The sequence below is a fragment of the Rosa rugosa genome, chromosome 4 (assembly GCF_958449725.1).
Source record: "Rosa rugosa chromosome 4, drRosRugo1.1, whole genome shotgun sequence".
Lineage (NCBI taxonomy): Eukaryota > Viridiplantae > Streptophyta > Magnoliopsida > Rosales > Rosaceae > Rosa > Rosa rugosa.
The window spans coordinates 11815528-11829732 of NC_084823.1; the positions used below are offsets into that span (position 1 = coordinate 11815528).

At 36.1% G+C, this 14205-nt stretch overlaps 1 long non-coding RNA gene across 1 annotated transcript; it reads left to right on the forward strand.

Annotated features, from left to right (window-relative positions):
- Positions 1-11952: 11952 nt before the first annotated feature.
- LOC133706856 (uncharacterized) lies at positions 11953-14205 on the forward strand. The gene is made up of 3 exons (XR_009844753.1): positions 11953-12561; positions 13116-13192; positions 13975-14205. It is a non-coding gene; the product is annotated as an uncharacterized LOC133706856 (long non-coding RNA).

The following is a 14205-nucleotide window of genomic DNA, read 5'->3' on the forward strand; positions in this document are numbered from 1 at the left end:
TGTATATTCCAGTAAACCTCCACTTCTTTGCCTCTTCAGGTTTACCAATAATAACGTCAATGTGATGCGCTGATTTGGATCTTAGTTCTGCAGATGTTCTCCTTAAAGCCAAGGCTTCTTGTGAGACGGTCAATAAGATCTTTGTTGGCTAGGGTTTCTGAAAGGAAAATCATAGATGGCTTACGAGCTTTCACCATATTGATTAAGGCTTGTTGGGTTTCATTATGAGCTTTCCTTGTAGCATAGCTTGATGGATTGAGCGCTCCGGTGACGAAGCTTCACGGCGACGCAAGCAGACGGCGCTTAGGGTTTAACTATTAAATCATATATTTGGACTATTACTGATATGAACTTGTTATAAGATTCTTTGGTAGAAGTCTTGGAAGAAGAAACACAGGTGAAAATAAGAATTAATGATTATGAATTCATAAAATTTCAAAAAGGGTAATACAAGTAATTTTTCATTTTCGTTGGGTGAAGAAATTGAAATACCACAACCTAGATGGTATTTCTATTCCGTTTGTTTAATGGAATTTGACTCCATTCAACTCTTTTATTTCATTTTCCTTTTCTAACTGTGTCTTAACCAAACACTACAATTCGATGGAATGAGAAATTAATTCTCTTTCTGTTGCCTCTGAAAATCACTTCGGCTATGATAGCCGAGAGATCAAGGAACAAATGTCCTTCTCGATGAATAGGTTGCGGGGCGTGCCAGCACACGGCCAAAACGCCAAGTGTGCAATTGTAGATGTAGTAGATGTAGTGCGCGTGTTCTAACTTCGTCAAGCGACTGAAAGCCGAGGAAGGAACAATCTCGGCTAAGGGTTCGATGCCTTTGGAAACAAGGACTTTCGGGTTGTTCAATGGATGAGGCGAATGATGATTGGTAACCGAACAATTACGTTAAACTACTCCTAGTGCATACACGTAGAGTACGATAACAGAAGAGCGAAGAAGTAAACTCTAGACTAAGTGCAGAAAGGTAAAGAGCATAAACACAATAGTAAAAGAGTAAGGAAGTAAACTCTAAATTAAGTGCAGAAAAATAAATAACAAGAAAATAAGTTGCAAGAAACTAAATGAACGATAACGTAAATAGCGAAAAAGTAAACGACTTGAAGAATAAAACTATCAACTATTACCAAAAAGTAGCAAAGGAAACAATTGAAATATCGATACTAGGTTACAAGGAAAACGAAGGGAAATGACTTGAACTAGCAGAGCTAACAACTAAGAATTGAAAAGACAATGAAACTAATCTGGAGTTTTGGCTGGAGTTGTGTGTGTGTAATGTCTTCTGTCGATGCTTCTATTTATATTGGCTACTCTGTGGCTTGAATTGATCTCTTGGCTCTTTGAAGTTGAGTGGAATTTGGCCTCCTCTTGGCTCAGTGACTCTATTTTGCTTTGGCTCCATCACTTATCATCGGCTGACTTGACGCTGGACTCTATCTGGATCGGCTCTGATAGTCGTCATCAACAGCTGTAATTAATCTTGAAGTAGGCTATCTTGGATTGAACTCTCATTATCGGCTAACGAACTTCAATTCGATTGAAATATTAAATTGATAAAATTTTATCTTTATCGCTTATCGACATCTCTGACAATCGGCCATTATCTTTCTAAGTTGAGTTCAAGTTGGAAACTGACTAGAGTGATTTGAACAATTGGCCGATGGGATTTTAGACAATAAATCTTTTTTAAAATTGATGTCTACGGGCCGGCCGATAACCAAGAGCATAACTTTATCTGACTTGTCTTGGACGAAATGAATTGTCCAATTCTTCATTGGCCAACATTTCTGGCTATCGGCCCAATTACTTGTTGAGAGGCTAATTGTAACTAGAAATCATTCAATAACCATGCACATTAGCTATGTCCGAGTGAACATGTAAATGTGGGTACAAACACTTTCCAAGTCTGATTTCATGGCAAACAAACGGGCACTATGCCAAAAACCTCAACAGACTACGCTTTTCACACAACGAAAAAAAAAATTCCGTCGTGTGTTGATGGAAATTGCTTCATACAACACGTTTAAGAAACTTTCGTTGTGCAAAGATGTTACAATTCAGAATTTTTTAGATAGAAGAATATTGCACAACAATTATAAAGAATGTACGTTGTCTGAATGAAAAAAAAAATAGCGGGATATTTTCCTACCTTTACTCATATTTGGCTCGAATTTCTGACTCTAATGCATTGCCAAAGTACTACTTTGTACAACAGAATACTTTTTTTTTTGAATAAACAGAATACTTATATGTGTTGTAGGATTGGAACTAGGAAATTGTCACACAACATGCAGTTTAATTGTGTTGTCTAATTGAGGGAGATTATATTGGAAAAATTTAATGTGCCCCAAAATGAGTTTCATTCCCCCCAAAACGACCAAATTTTGGCAAATGATTTGTAAGCTCCTACAACAGAACAACCTATTTTTGTTGTGTGAATTTGAAAGCCATCCTAGTGCCAAAAATGAGTTTGTGCTTGCACATAGTAGGCGAGAGTTTCAATTTTTGGTCCCTCAGTTGAAGTAGACAATCAGACCACACAACATCATTTATGCGTTGTCTGAGTTTATTATAAAAAATTGAAAACAACTTAATGCGCCTTGTCCTCCCACACGATGGCAAACTTATTACACTCAGCCGTTTTCTAACACACAGCAAAACACTTGGTGACTTGGAGAAAAACACCGGTACCATCTTCTTCTCGATCAAAACTCATCTTCGCAAAATACCATCTTAGCCATCTTCTTCTCAAAATCTGTCTTCGCAAAACACCATCACCATCTTTACAAAACCCGTCTTAGCCATCACCATCTTCTCAAAACACTCGATTCAAGTTAAAGATGAGGAGAACGAAAATGGGGTTCTTCAGAGCTACTGGATTAGATTAGGGTTCTTCGATCTTGAGGTTTACAACGTCGATTTGGGGATGTGTGGGCTACTCGATTTGGGGGTTTCATGGCTCTTCGTCCTCTCTTCGCAATCGCACTAGTCGTCTCATTCATTGCTTCTGGTAACTATTCCTCTTAAATTTGTTCACCATTTAATTCTTTTTTACCTGGGGAATTCTGAAGTTGAATGATAGATCTAGGTATGTGACAATTCTAGTAATTTCTGATTTCTGGGCATGGATCTACAGGTTGGTATCTGGCACGGAAGCCATATATCTCATTAGCCTCATAATCGCCAGTTGCCAACAAACGACAACGAAGAAGATAACCAAATCCCAAGACTCTGCAATTTGCTCACTCTTACTCTCATTCTCTCACTCCAATGGAAGCTCTGGAATTTCCATCTCTGAATACTCACACCATTTCGTGCTCTAGTTTTCAAAAACGAAAACCCACCAAATTACCATATGAAACAAACCATTTTTCAAGCTCTTCTTCAAAACCAAAAGGACCCTCTTACAGATTCCACCATTTTATAAGTAAATTCTCAACCTTTTTTATGTTCTGGTTACTGGGTTTCTCTTCTTATTTAAGTTTTCTTGTCTATTTTCTAACTTGGGTTGTTTCCAATTCATCGTAGGAGTGCTACAAGAATGCAAGCTGACAACGAAGAATTGGAATTGAAGCAAATGAGAGATATGGCTGCTGCCAAAAAGAATGGTATGTTGCTATGGAACTGAGAGTGAAAGAGAGAGACTTGCTCTTTTACTTTACAGATTATAATGTTTTATGTTGCATTTAGATATATTATTGTGGTTAGTTTGGAGTTTTAGCTGTTTGATATAAATTAGGGACGGAAAGATTAAACCTTTAACACCAAGGGAAGCTGGGTATGCAATTCAGCTATCTAAGTTCTAACAAAACCCTTCTTGATGTTAATTTGTCCCTCTACAGAACACAAAAAGGTAGACACAACTTAATATAATATAATGTTTCCTTTCTATATTTGTTATTGTGACACCAATTGAAATTGCCTGAACACAGCACGCTTCAATTAAGCATATTTAACTACATCACCAACTCCATTGTATGCTTTATGTTTATTTTCCAATGATCTGGACATTGGCTCTTGTCATTTTGCCATTTAATTCCCATTTCAAAATGAAGCTGCAACATGCTATAGTTTATAGAGTAGGGCTTAATTATATATGAAGTTTTGTCTTCATGTGTCTTGATCACTTTCCACTGCCAAAACTTGTCAACAAAAGACATGACCACGAGGATCTGACTTTGTTGCTGCAAGTTTGGAACACCACCACTTGGTCTGCTTGCTTTATTCCACCGCTTGTCCTTTTTATTTTTATTTTAAAAGCTTATCCACCATGGAAGTAGTACGACAACTGAGTTATGTAATAACTACACCAGTTCTCTTACATAACATGGAAATGGTTGGATTGTTGATGGTATGCTGTAGTTTCTACCTCACTTGCATCTATAAATATGTATTTGCTTGAGACTTTGAGGGGAGATTTTTGATAACATGCCTTGATAGGGATCCTGGCTTCTTCTACTAGGTGGTTGATGCATGCAGATGCAAGAGGTTGCAAGAGAACGTGGAGATTACCTTCATAGCCGAGGCCGTACATCTCTCTCTTTCTCTCTGCAATTTTTTTTGTGGTGCAAACTTAAACCCCCATATGTGCATTCAGGCCAAGTGTACATTCAAGGAGTGCAGCTACTGCTTTAATAACTCTCTCTCTATGTTTCTATGTGTGCGCACTTGAGTCATGCACACATCCACCACTTTCTAAGTTTATTTTTATTTGTTTACTTTGTTGCCATTTGTGTAAGTTTGAGTATACAGCCTAGGAGCAGAAGCAAGATGTAGACGCTGAATGTGGTGAGAACATGCAGTGATGCAGGACAACTGATATATATGTGTTAATTGGATTTGTTATCTACTTTTACTCTGTATTTGTTTCCTGAAATTATTCTCTTTTGTTCTGTTTCATATATTTATAAACTGAAATTATTCTATTTGGTTCTGTTAATTGGATTGCTCAGTTTGCTCCCACATTTTCTTTTTTGAAAGATCATCTGTCTTCCAAACTGGGGTTTGCATTACCAGATGTAAATGTAAGTCTTTTTATTTTGTCTTTCTCTATAGCTTCTTGCATGTGTCATTTTGTCATGTTGCTCATGGATAGTGTGGCTTTTGATGTGGGAGTATTGTATGCAACTTTTTGAAACAAGTTGATATGGTGGCAGAAGCTAGCAAAAGAAAAGGAGAGGAGAAGCACCAGCAAGCATTAGTCTTGGCTAAAGTGGGCAAGCAATCATAAAATAGTCCAATAATTATTGATCCATTTCTAATGTTTGTCACTGATTCATGATTTTGTGGAACAATGACTAATATGAATTGTATCTTGGTGGGTCCAATGTATTTTGAAGTTTAAAATATGGGTAGGAGTACTATTATTTCATCTCATTGTTTGCATCAAATTTTATTTCCATTTGATCACTACTATTCATTAGGTAAAATAGATGTTTAAATAATCATACAACAGATCTCTCATATATCAGACAATGGTTTGTTTGAAAAATAAGTCTTCTAATTCACTCTCACACAACAGAAAACACTAGAACTCCTTTGTCTGACAAGCTTAACATACAACAGCTTGAAAGGAAGCAGTGTTGTCTGAAGGCAGCGTTGCAACTGCTGCACAGCTGTGCCTGGTATTTGCTGAGCCATCTGTCGAGCTATCAGACAACAGTTTTAACACATACCCGTCGTCTGTGTGTTTCTCTGACAAATGTGTTCTACCGTTGTCTAAAATTTTATCAGACAACGGCTCGGTCTACAACGGTGGCACTCCAAATCAAACAACAGTTTTCTCCCGTCGTCTGATAAGGTTTTTGGCATAGTAGGGTCTAAGTTATTTATAGTAGTCACCTCACTTTTCCAAATAATTAATGCATAATCTAAATATGAAATTCTTCCTTTCTATTTTCCATATATATATATATATATATATATATATATATATATATATATATATAGGGTGGTACTATTCACACACCCATTTTCTCTATTCACACACCCCCTCTATTTTTCTATTACTTTAATTCAGTTTATTTTTACAAATTACCTTATCTACCCTCCCTTGCAATTCTGATTATTTTTATTTTTTCTTTTTTTCTGTTTTGCAAGTCAATCATCGCCAAATTCTAAACCCTTATTTTCCCATAAACGGGGACTTTTTGTGATTCCTTCTTTTCTTTTCCATCAAAAACTTCTCTAGCATAGTCATTCCATCTCTCTAATGTGATGCTTTGAAGTTCAATTATGGCAGAGCAAGCAATTTTAGACCCATATTTGGAGAAAGTTTTACATCTAATTTGCAATGGAGACATGGAAGAAAAATATGAATTTAGTGATCATTCGAGCCCCTTTGAATCCATCATTCCCGGTAAGATTCTAACTCAAATTATTTGGTGTATTTCAATCCATTGCTCTTGGTCAGTTTCTCAGCAATTTGGTGCATCAAGGAGTTTTAAATTTGTGCGTTCTATTCGTCTTAGTTTGATTTTGGTATGGGCAGCGTGTTAATCATGGTTTTGACTTGAGTTGATTGATAATTTTGAAGTCGTTGACGCTTTGATTTTTTTTTTTTTTCTGGATACCTCATCGCATATATAAGCACATACTACTGTGCTAGTTTTACATGTATTGATGTATAAGAACAAGAAAAATAGAGGGGGTGTGTGAATAAATTGCAAGGGAGGGTAGTTAAGGTAATTTGTAAAAATAAATTGAATTAAAGTAATAAAAAAATAGACGGGGTGTGTGAATAGAGAAAATGGGTGTGTGAATAGCATCACCTTATATATATATATATATATATATATATACAGGGCCCTTCTAGAGAGGGATCCTTTTTTTTGGTATTTTCTAGGGATAGGGCATTAGACCAACTTTTCGATCATATTTTCACATCTCAACCGTTCAGTTTTTAGGTCCTAATGTATAGATCACTTATGCAAATTTTCAGCCAATTTGATGATTGTTAAGGCATCCAAAACTGCAATTTACCATTATAAATACGAACGGTTCCGGTTCGACAGATTCGGTCCGTTCGTGTAAATTGCAGTTTTGGATGCCTTAATGATCACCGATTTGGCTGAAAATTTGCAGAAGTGATCTACACATTAGGACCTAAAAAATGAACGGTTGAGATGCCGAAATATAATCAAAAAGTTTGTCTAATGCCTATCCCTATAAAAGACCAAAAAAAGGGATCCCTTATTGGAAGGGCCCTATATATATATATATATATATATAGAGCACATATCAAGGGACATCTTATTTTACACCAAGTTTTAAGTTTCTCCGAAACTGCCGAAATTTCCGTCGAAATTCCCGTAAATTTGAAGTACCGAAACGAAATTCACTTGCTATATCATTTCCGTCAGAAGTTTCCTGAAATTTACTGAAATTTTCCGTACATTTCCGCGAAATTCTAAATTTCCGAAATATCTACACACAGAAAATATATTTAAAAATTCAAACCGAAATTTTGTCAGAAATTTCTCTGAAATTTCTATTAAATTCGTATTTCACAGTTTTCGACTTTTCGCTGACAAAATATGAAATTTTTTTTTTTTTTTTTCAATCCTCCTTCATAACACAGAAGCTCTCTTTCTATCATCCACCATATAATTAATTAATTATTAATTAACAAGGTATGTTGAAGGCTTTACTGTTCTTTTTACTAGTATTTTCTTAGTGCGTGGGAGGATGGAGGAAATATCTTGGTTTCTATGGCTTTTTGACCACCATGACCATAATGATGTCTTTTAACTTTTTCGTAGGCTTGGAGTTCAGTTTTCTCACAACAAAGTTTGAATGAGGCCATAGTACCTCTTTGCTTTTATCTGCTACCAAAGCACTCATGCTCCAAGTCTCCAACCACATCATGATTCTATTTGCAATCATAGCTGGATACACCCAAAAACCCATCAAGTCATGTTTGTTCACACTTCACACAGTACTTCACAATAATTCTAAATCTACCTATATGGCTATATCTATCACTCTCTCGTCTCTCCTATAACTTCTGATCACTAAATTCACAGAGCAAGCCATAAACAAAGTAGAGAAAGCAAAGACTGTGAAGAATTGGAAGAGATGCGAGCTGGAGCGGAGAAAAAGAGTTGAAGACTCAATACAATAACAAGCTTGGTTGATTTTAAGCTCTACAAGGTATGTTGAAATTTATATATATTGTTGGTTGCATGATTTATATATACGAAAAGGTAATTATATTTTAAATTGTTCCTTTGTTATGAGATTTATTATTTATGAAAATGTCTAGTAATCATGTTTTTGTAATTTATGAAACTATTTAGTATCACTCAGTACTTCAGTAGATAAAATATTGTAGTCAGCACTCAGTAGATAATTTAATGGATATAGGAAGTTAGAAACAATCAAAGATCTTAATCTTATTTAGTGCCTACCTATATTCCATACATAAATTGTCAAGATGTGTTCTTCAATTAGTTTCAATAGGTAACTACAATATGAATACAAATTAACATAATAATTTTAAACGTAATGAGAACACTTTAGTATAAATAATTTATTCATAAATTTTAGTTTGTTTTTTGTAGTTGTCTAGTTTTTTACATAATGGCAAGTTCTGACCCTGTGGGGAGCAAAAAAGACCCAACTTGGAATTATGCTTTTCCATATCAAGGCCAAACTAAAGGTACAGTATGCAAGTTTTGTAATACGGTCATAAAGAGTGGTGGTATCACTCGATTTAAGTTCCACTTGACTGGATTAGATCCTGCCAAGAATACACGAGTTTGTGATAAGGTGCCACCAGAAGTTCAAAAATTAGTAAAAGAATGGATGAGGAGAAACTGTACTGCAAAATATCAAAAGGATTCAATAATCCGTGATACTCGAGAAGAATTGCGATCAGGGTTATCATAACAATTGAACTTTGAAGATGAAGATGAAGGTTTTGTAGGTCAGCATGATGTAGATCCCCGTGATTATAAAGCTGCTATGAGAGCATCAAGACAATCGGAATGGGAAAGGGAGCAAGTTATAAGTAGAGGTGTTTCAAGGCCTGGCGGGACAAGTCGAAGCCAACCAAAATTTGATAGATCAAAAAGTGTACGACAAGAGCATGGAGACCAACCTCAAGCTTCATTCCCACAGTCACTCTATAAATCCAATGCTGCAAAACAAAAGAGCATCATTGACTCCATGTCAATGGGAAGCCTCAAGGAGAAGCTTGGTCGATTATGTGGGAAGTTTTTCATATATACCAATGTCCCTGCGTACAAAGCGGAATCTCATGAGTACAAAAACTGGGTTAATTGGAGCACAAGAGTGTCCAAATGTTCCTCCGCCAAGTTCGTTTCAGATAATGAACAAATATTTGCTATGGTGGTAGTACACGTGATAACTCGTGTGACAATAGTAGTTATGATGACACTAATCATGAGGCGAATTATGGAAATGACAGGGGGAGTGGCAAATCATGGCACTACAACCAATATAGTAGTGATGATCATACTACTTATCCTGATGCAAATCGTGAATACAATTCTAGAGCTAGGGATACACAAGGAAGACGCGATAGCCATTTGTCTCTAAATGAGTTTGAATCACTTTCTTCAAGTCTTGGCTCAATGGACATAGGAACTCAATATAGTGATAACCCTAACCCATTCCATTCTCATTATCCTCATCATGAAATGAGTTCTACCTCAGAAAGTACTTACGGAATTGGATCAAGCTCACAAGGTGGAAGCACATATGGCCTTTTTGATCATTCTTCGTCCCAAATGCCGCATGCTTCATACAATGAAACACCATATTGGGTAATTCCACAATTTCCAATATATGGATTGCATGTGGGAAGAGATCAACACACATACATTACCCATGTGATGAAGTACCAAAATCATTTCCAAAATTCATGTACTTGGGAGCAGTATTGTATGATACTAAATGGGAGCAGTTCAACCACATGGATCGAACCACATCGTAGTAGCTCTTATTACTAATACTTTATATTGCTTTTGTTGTACTCTTGTTTATTTTGATTTACGGGGTTTTGGTATTACGTCCCCCCCCCCCTCCGGTTGTATTTTTCTAATTATTAGTGAAAAAGACGTGATGGCCAAGCCTCCCACTGGGTTCCAGCGATAAAAAAAAAAGTAAATCACATTCACATTATCAATATACACATTTATAATTACATATAGAATTATAGATAGTGTTTAGCAACTTACTATAGTTTTAGTTAATTACTCGTCGTCTCGTCCATACTAAATATCACAATTCTATTATTTATGTATAATTTTAGAGAGTTTACATTGTAAATAGGTTTATTATAGGTTAGTTTAGTCTATGTAAAAGTTTCATTCAAAAATATCATTTTATACATGCAATTCATGTGATTTCTTTATTTTTAACCGAAATTTCCACCGAAATCGAAACTTTCTCCGAAATTTCCTTAAATTTGAAGTACCAAAATCGAAACCGAAACCGAAATTTGAAACCTTGTTTTACACAAATTTTGACACATCTTGTGAGCCATTAGATTTTAAAATATTCAATGGTCTGGATTCGTTGCTTGAATGATGTCAACACAACACTAAGTGATGTGGATAATGACATAATATTATATATTTCTAATCTAAAATTATAATTGGATTACACTTTTCTTTATGAAATAAAAAAAAAGAATTGAATATTGTTTGTATTAGAACTATACACAATCAAAACAAAAAAAAGAACACGAATAGCAGAAGAACAAACGGCAAAAGAAAGAGAAAAAAGAAAAAGGAAGAGCAGAAGAACAAACGTGCCATATCAATTAGGGAAAAACTTTATTAGGAAAATATATATACAAGAAGGCTCAATGGATGGTGCCAATTAGTACTCCCTTCTTCTCCATGTCACTGATAAGCTTCCAAGATTCATCGAACTTCTTGATTTTATTGTACCCAGAGATCACTGCATTTCAAGTAGCAACATCCTTCACACTGACCATGTCGAAAATTCCACGTGCCATATCAATTTGACCACAAAGAGAGTACATATGCACTAATGCATTGTGAACACAAACATTAGAATCAAAACCATCACTTCAACGCATGGGCACGGAACTCTTTTTCCCATTTCAATATAATATCACCAGTATATCCTCTTAACAAGAATGGGAATGTAGAGTAGTGGGGCTTCATACCCATCCTCTTTCATTGCTATATGCATAGATATTCCATGGGAGCAATGTATTCTAAACTATAGCCTTTGATCATGGTGTTCCAAATGAAAACACTTAGTTCAGGAATTCTATCAAACACTTGGCGTGCATACTTCATGTCACCAAATTTATGCATACAACATTACACTATGATTATGATGAGCAGAGTTGGCTATGATGTGAAACCTGTTTTAATGGTTTGGATATGCGATTCCTTCAATTACTCCCTGGTCTTCTTCTTTCTAGCGTCCAACGTTTTTTCTCCAGCTCTTTTCCAACGTTTTTTCTCCTGCTCTTTTTTTTTTTTTTTCCTTTGATCGTGGATGTCATCTATTCTCTAAATATTCATTTTCTTTTTTTTATTTCATAAAGAAAAGTGTAATCCAATTATAATTTTAGATTAGAAATATATAATGCCATGTCATTATCCACATCACTTGGTGTTGAATTGACATCATTCAAGCAACTAATCCAGACCATTGGACATTTTAAAATCTAATGGCTCACAAGGTGTGTCAAAATTTATGTAAAATAAGATGTCCCTTGATCCGGACCCATATATATATATATATATATATATATATATATATATATATATATATATATATATAATTTTAATAATGTTTTAGGAAAACTGAATTGGGAGAGAATAAGTTGTGTCTTTGTAATACCCCGAAAAATCCAAATTAAATTCCATGGTTTTTTAGAAATGATTTCACGATAGTAGGAGCGAGTACGAAGCTTGGAAAAGTTGTGGAATTAGTTCGAACGATTTTATTTTCGAAAACGAACGTTTTTAGGGGGTCAACAAAGTTGACTTTTTATACGTTCAAAATTTGGGAAAACTTCCTTCATGAAAGTTGTAGAGCTCGTCGATACGAGTTCGTGGACATGTGGAACGCATTATTTGGAGTTCGTATGAATAAGTTATGAATATTTGAAAATTGAGAATTTTCTATAAATACAAAAAATCAGATTTCTCAATAAGGAAACCCGAAAATTTCCAGATTTTTCTCCTCCTCGCTGCCTTGGCTTCACGGCGTCGCCACGACTTCATCCGGCCACCTATGGCCATGAAATTGATATCAATCTCTTCGCCTTGAAACCAGCTTTCCATTCATATATGTCTTGCATCCTATCATTCACCATAGACAACGAATCGAAGCAAAGAAGGTCAGACCATTTTTCATGCATTTCTTCAAATTCCAGCCAACTCCGGCAAAGGTAGGAGGGGAGACCAACTGGGCTTTGTTCGCCTTGCCATGCTCTATAAACTCACCAAGTTTCACATCTCGATTCAACCCGAGGAAGACGAATTTCAGATTTGAGCGATTTTGGGCGATTTCGGCCTCTTTCTTCTTGAGGTAATTTTCGACCACTTCCGGTCATTTTTAGACTTCATGCTAGTTAGGAAAGTGGTTGGGCTTGATGAGATGAAGAGGAGCAGCCCGGCCCCGACACCATTGGCGGTGGTCGGCGGCGGCTCTGCCACTAACTCCGGCGGCCCTTTCCGGCCAACTCCGGGGGTCAAAAATATAGTTTCTGTGCATTTTTAGATTCTATATTTCAATACGATCATTTCGATATATTATACGCAATTTTCGGATATCGTATGATTTAGTTATGAATTTTACGATTTCGAACGATTTCGATTGTTCGATTAATGATCTGTGAAGATCGGACCGTCTGATGGACTTGTAGTTTTGATATGTTGATCGTATGACTGTCCCAATGACCTTGTGTGGTCATGGGCGAAGATCCGACCGTTGGATCTTCGTATAATTGCAAAACAGTGATTCGGGAGGCGATTCGTGAGAATCCGTCCGTCGGATTTTTATATAAGTTAGAATCCGACCGTTGGATTGTCGTTTAAGTATGTTTTGGAATTGTTAGCTAAATTCAAGTCACATTTGATTAGGTGATTGGCGGATTGATTTGGCGGACGATTCGTAAAATCGTTGTTGAGCTGTTTAGAAGACGCAACGGGAATTAGAGGTGAGTAAACCTCACGTGGTTCATATTACGAACCCAATATATTTAATTGCTTTATTTTGCAATCATATGAACTATTGTTGGTGTATTAGACATTCCTGTGTGAATGTCTGTATATATATTATTACGTGAAATAATATGTATTGTTGGAGTTGTGTTGAGTTATTGTTGAGAAACAATATATTGTGAGAGGTGTTGAGTTTTATTGTTGAGGAACAATAAATTGTTGTGATCTGTGGAGATCACTAGGTCACGAGGTGACCATGGCATCTATTAGTGAATCACGCTCTCGTACCGGGCTGGTGGTTATTAATAGTATTAAATCGTAATCACGTCTGTGGCCGGACGAGTGGTTACGTTCAGTTAGAGCTCTAGTCTGTCTGCCAAATGTGGAGTGACCTTATGAGTGAAATTGAGAGTAACTCATAAGTGTCTATATATATGTGGTAACCTTATGAGGGAAATTGAGAGTAACTCATAAGGGTCTATATATATATAATGAGTCTGTCTGCCAATTGTTGAGTAGTGATGTGAGGGTAATGTTGAGGTTACTTGAGACTGTGAGGGGTCTTATGTGAGAAGTGTTGAGGATACTTGAGTCTTTTAAGAATGAGTTCTTAAAAGAGAGCCTCAAGAGTATCCTTCCTTTTATGGTGATCGTGTTGAGTTATAATAATTGTAAGGAAATAAATCAACAATTCTTTCTTGTTTACTCATACTGGCTGTAAAAAGCTTACCGGGTTTTGTGTTGTTGCAACTCCCGGTACACTATTCAAATTGTGTAGCGGGTATTCCTACAGGACAGGAGAACCAGGACGGTGATCGTGCGGTTAGAGCAATTGTTAGAGTTTTACAGCAATTGTAAGTTGTGAGGTGTGTTATGCTCATTTGAGCTTTACAATATTGCTTGTGAGAGTGAATTGTAATAATGAACTCGAAGTTTCGAGATTTGGATTTTGTAATTGTAATTATTCATGTTTCGGATTTGAATTTACTATTCAAAATTCGGGGCGTGA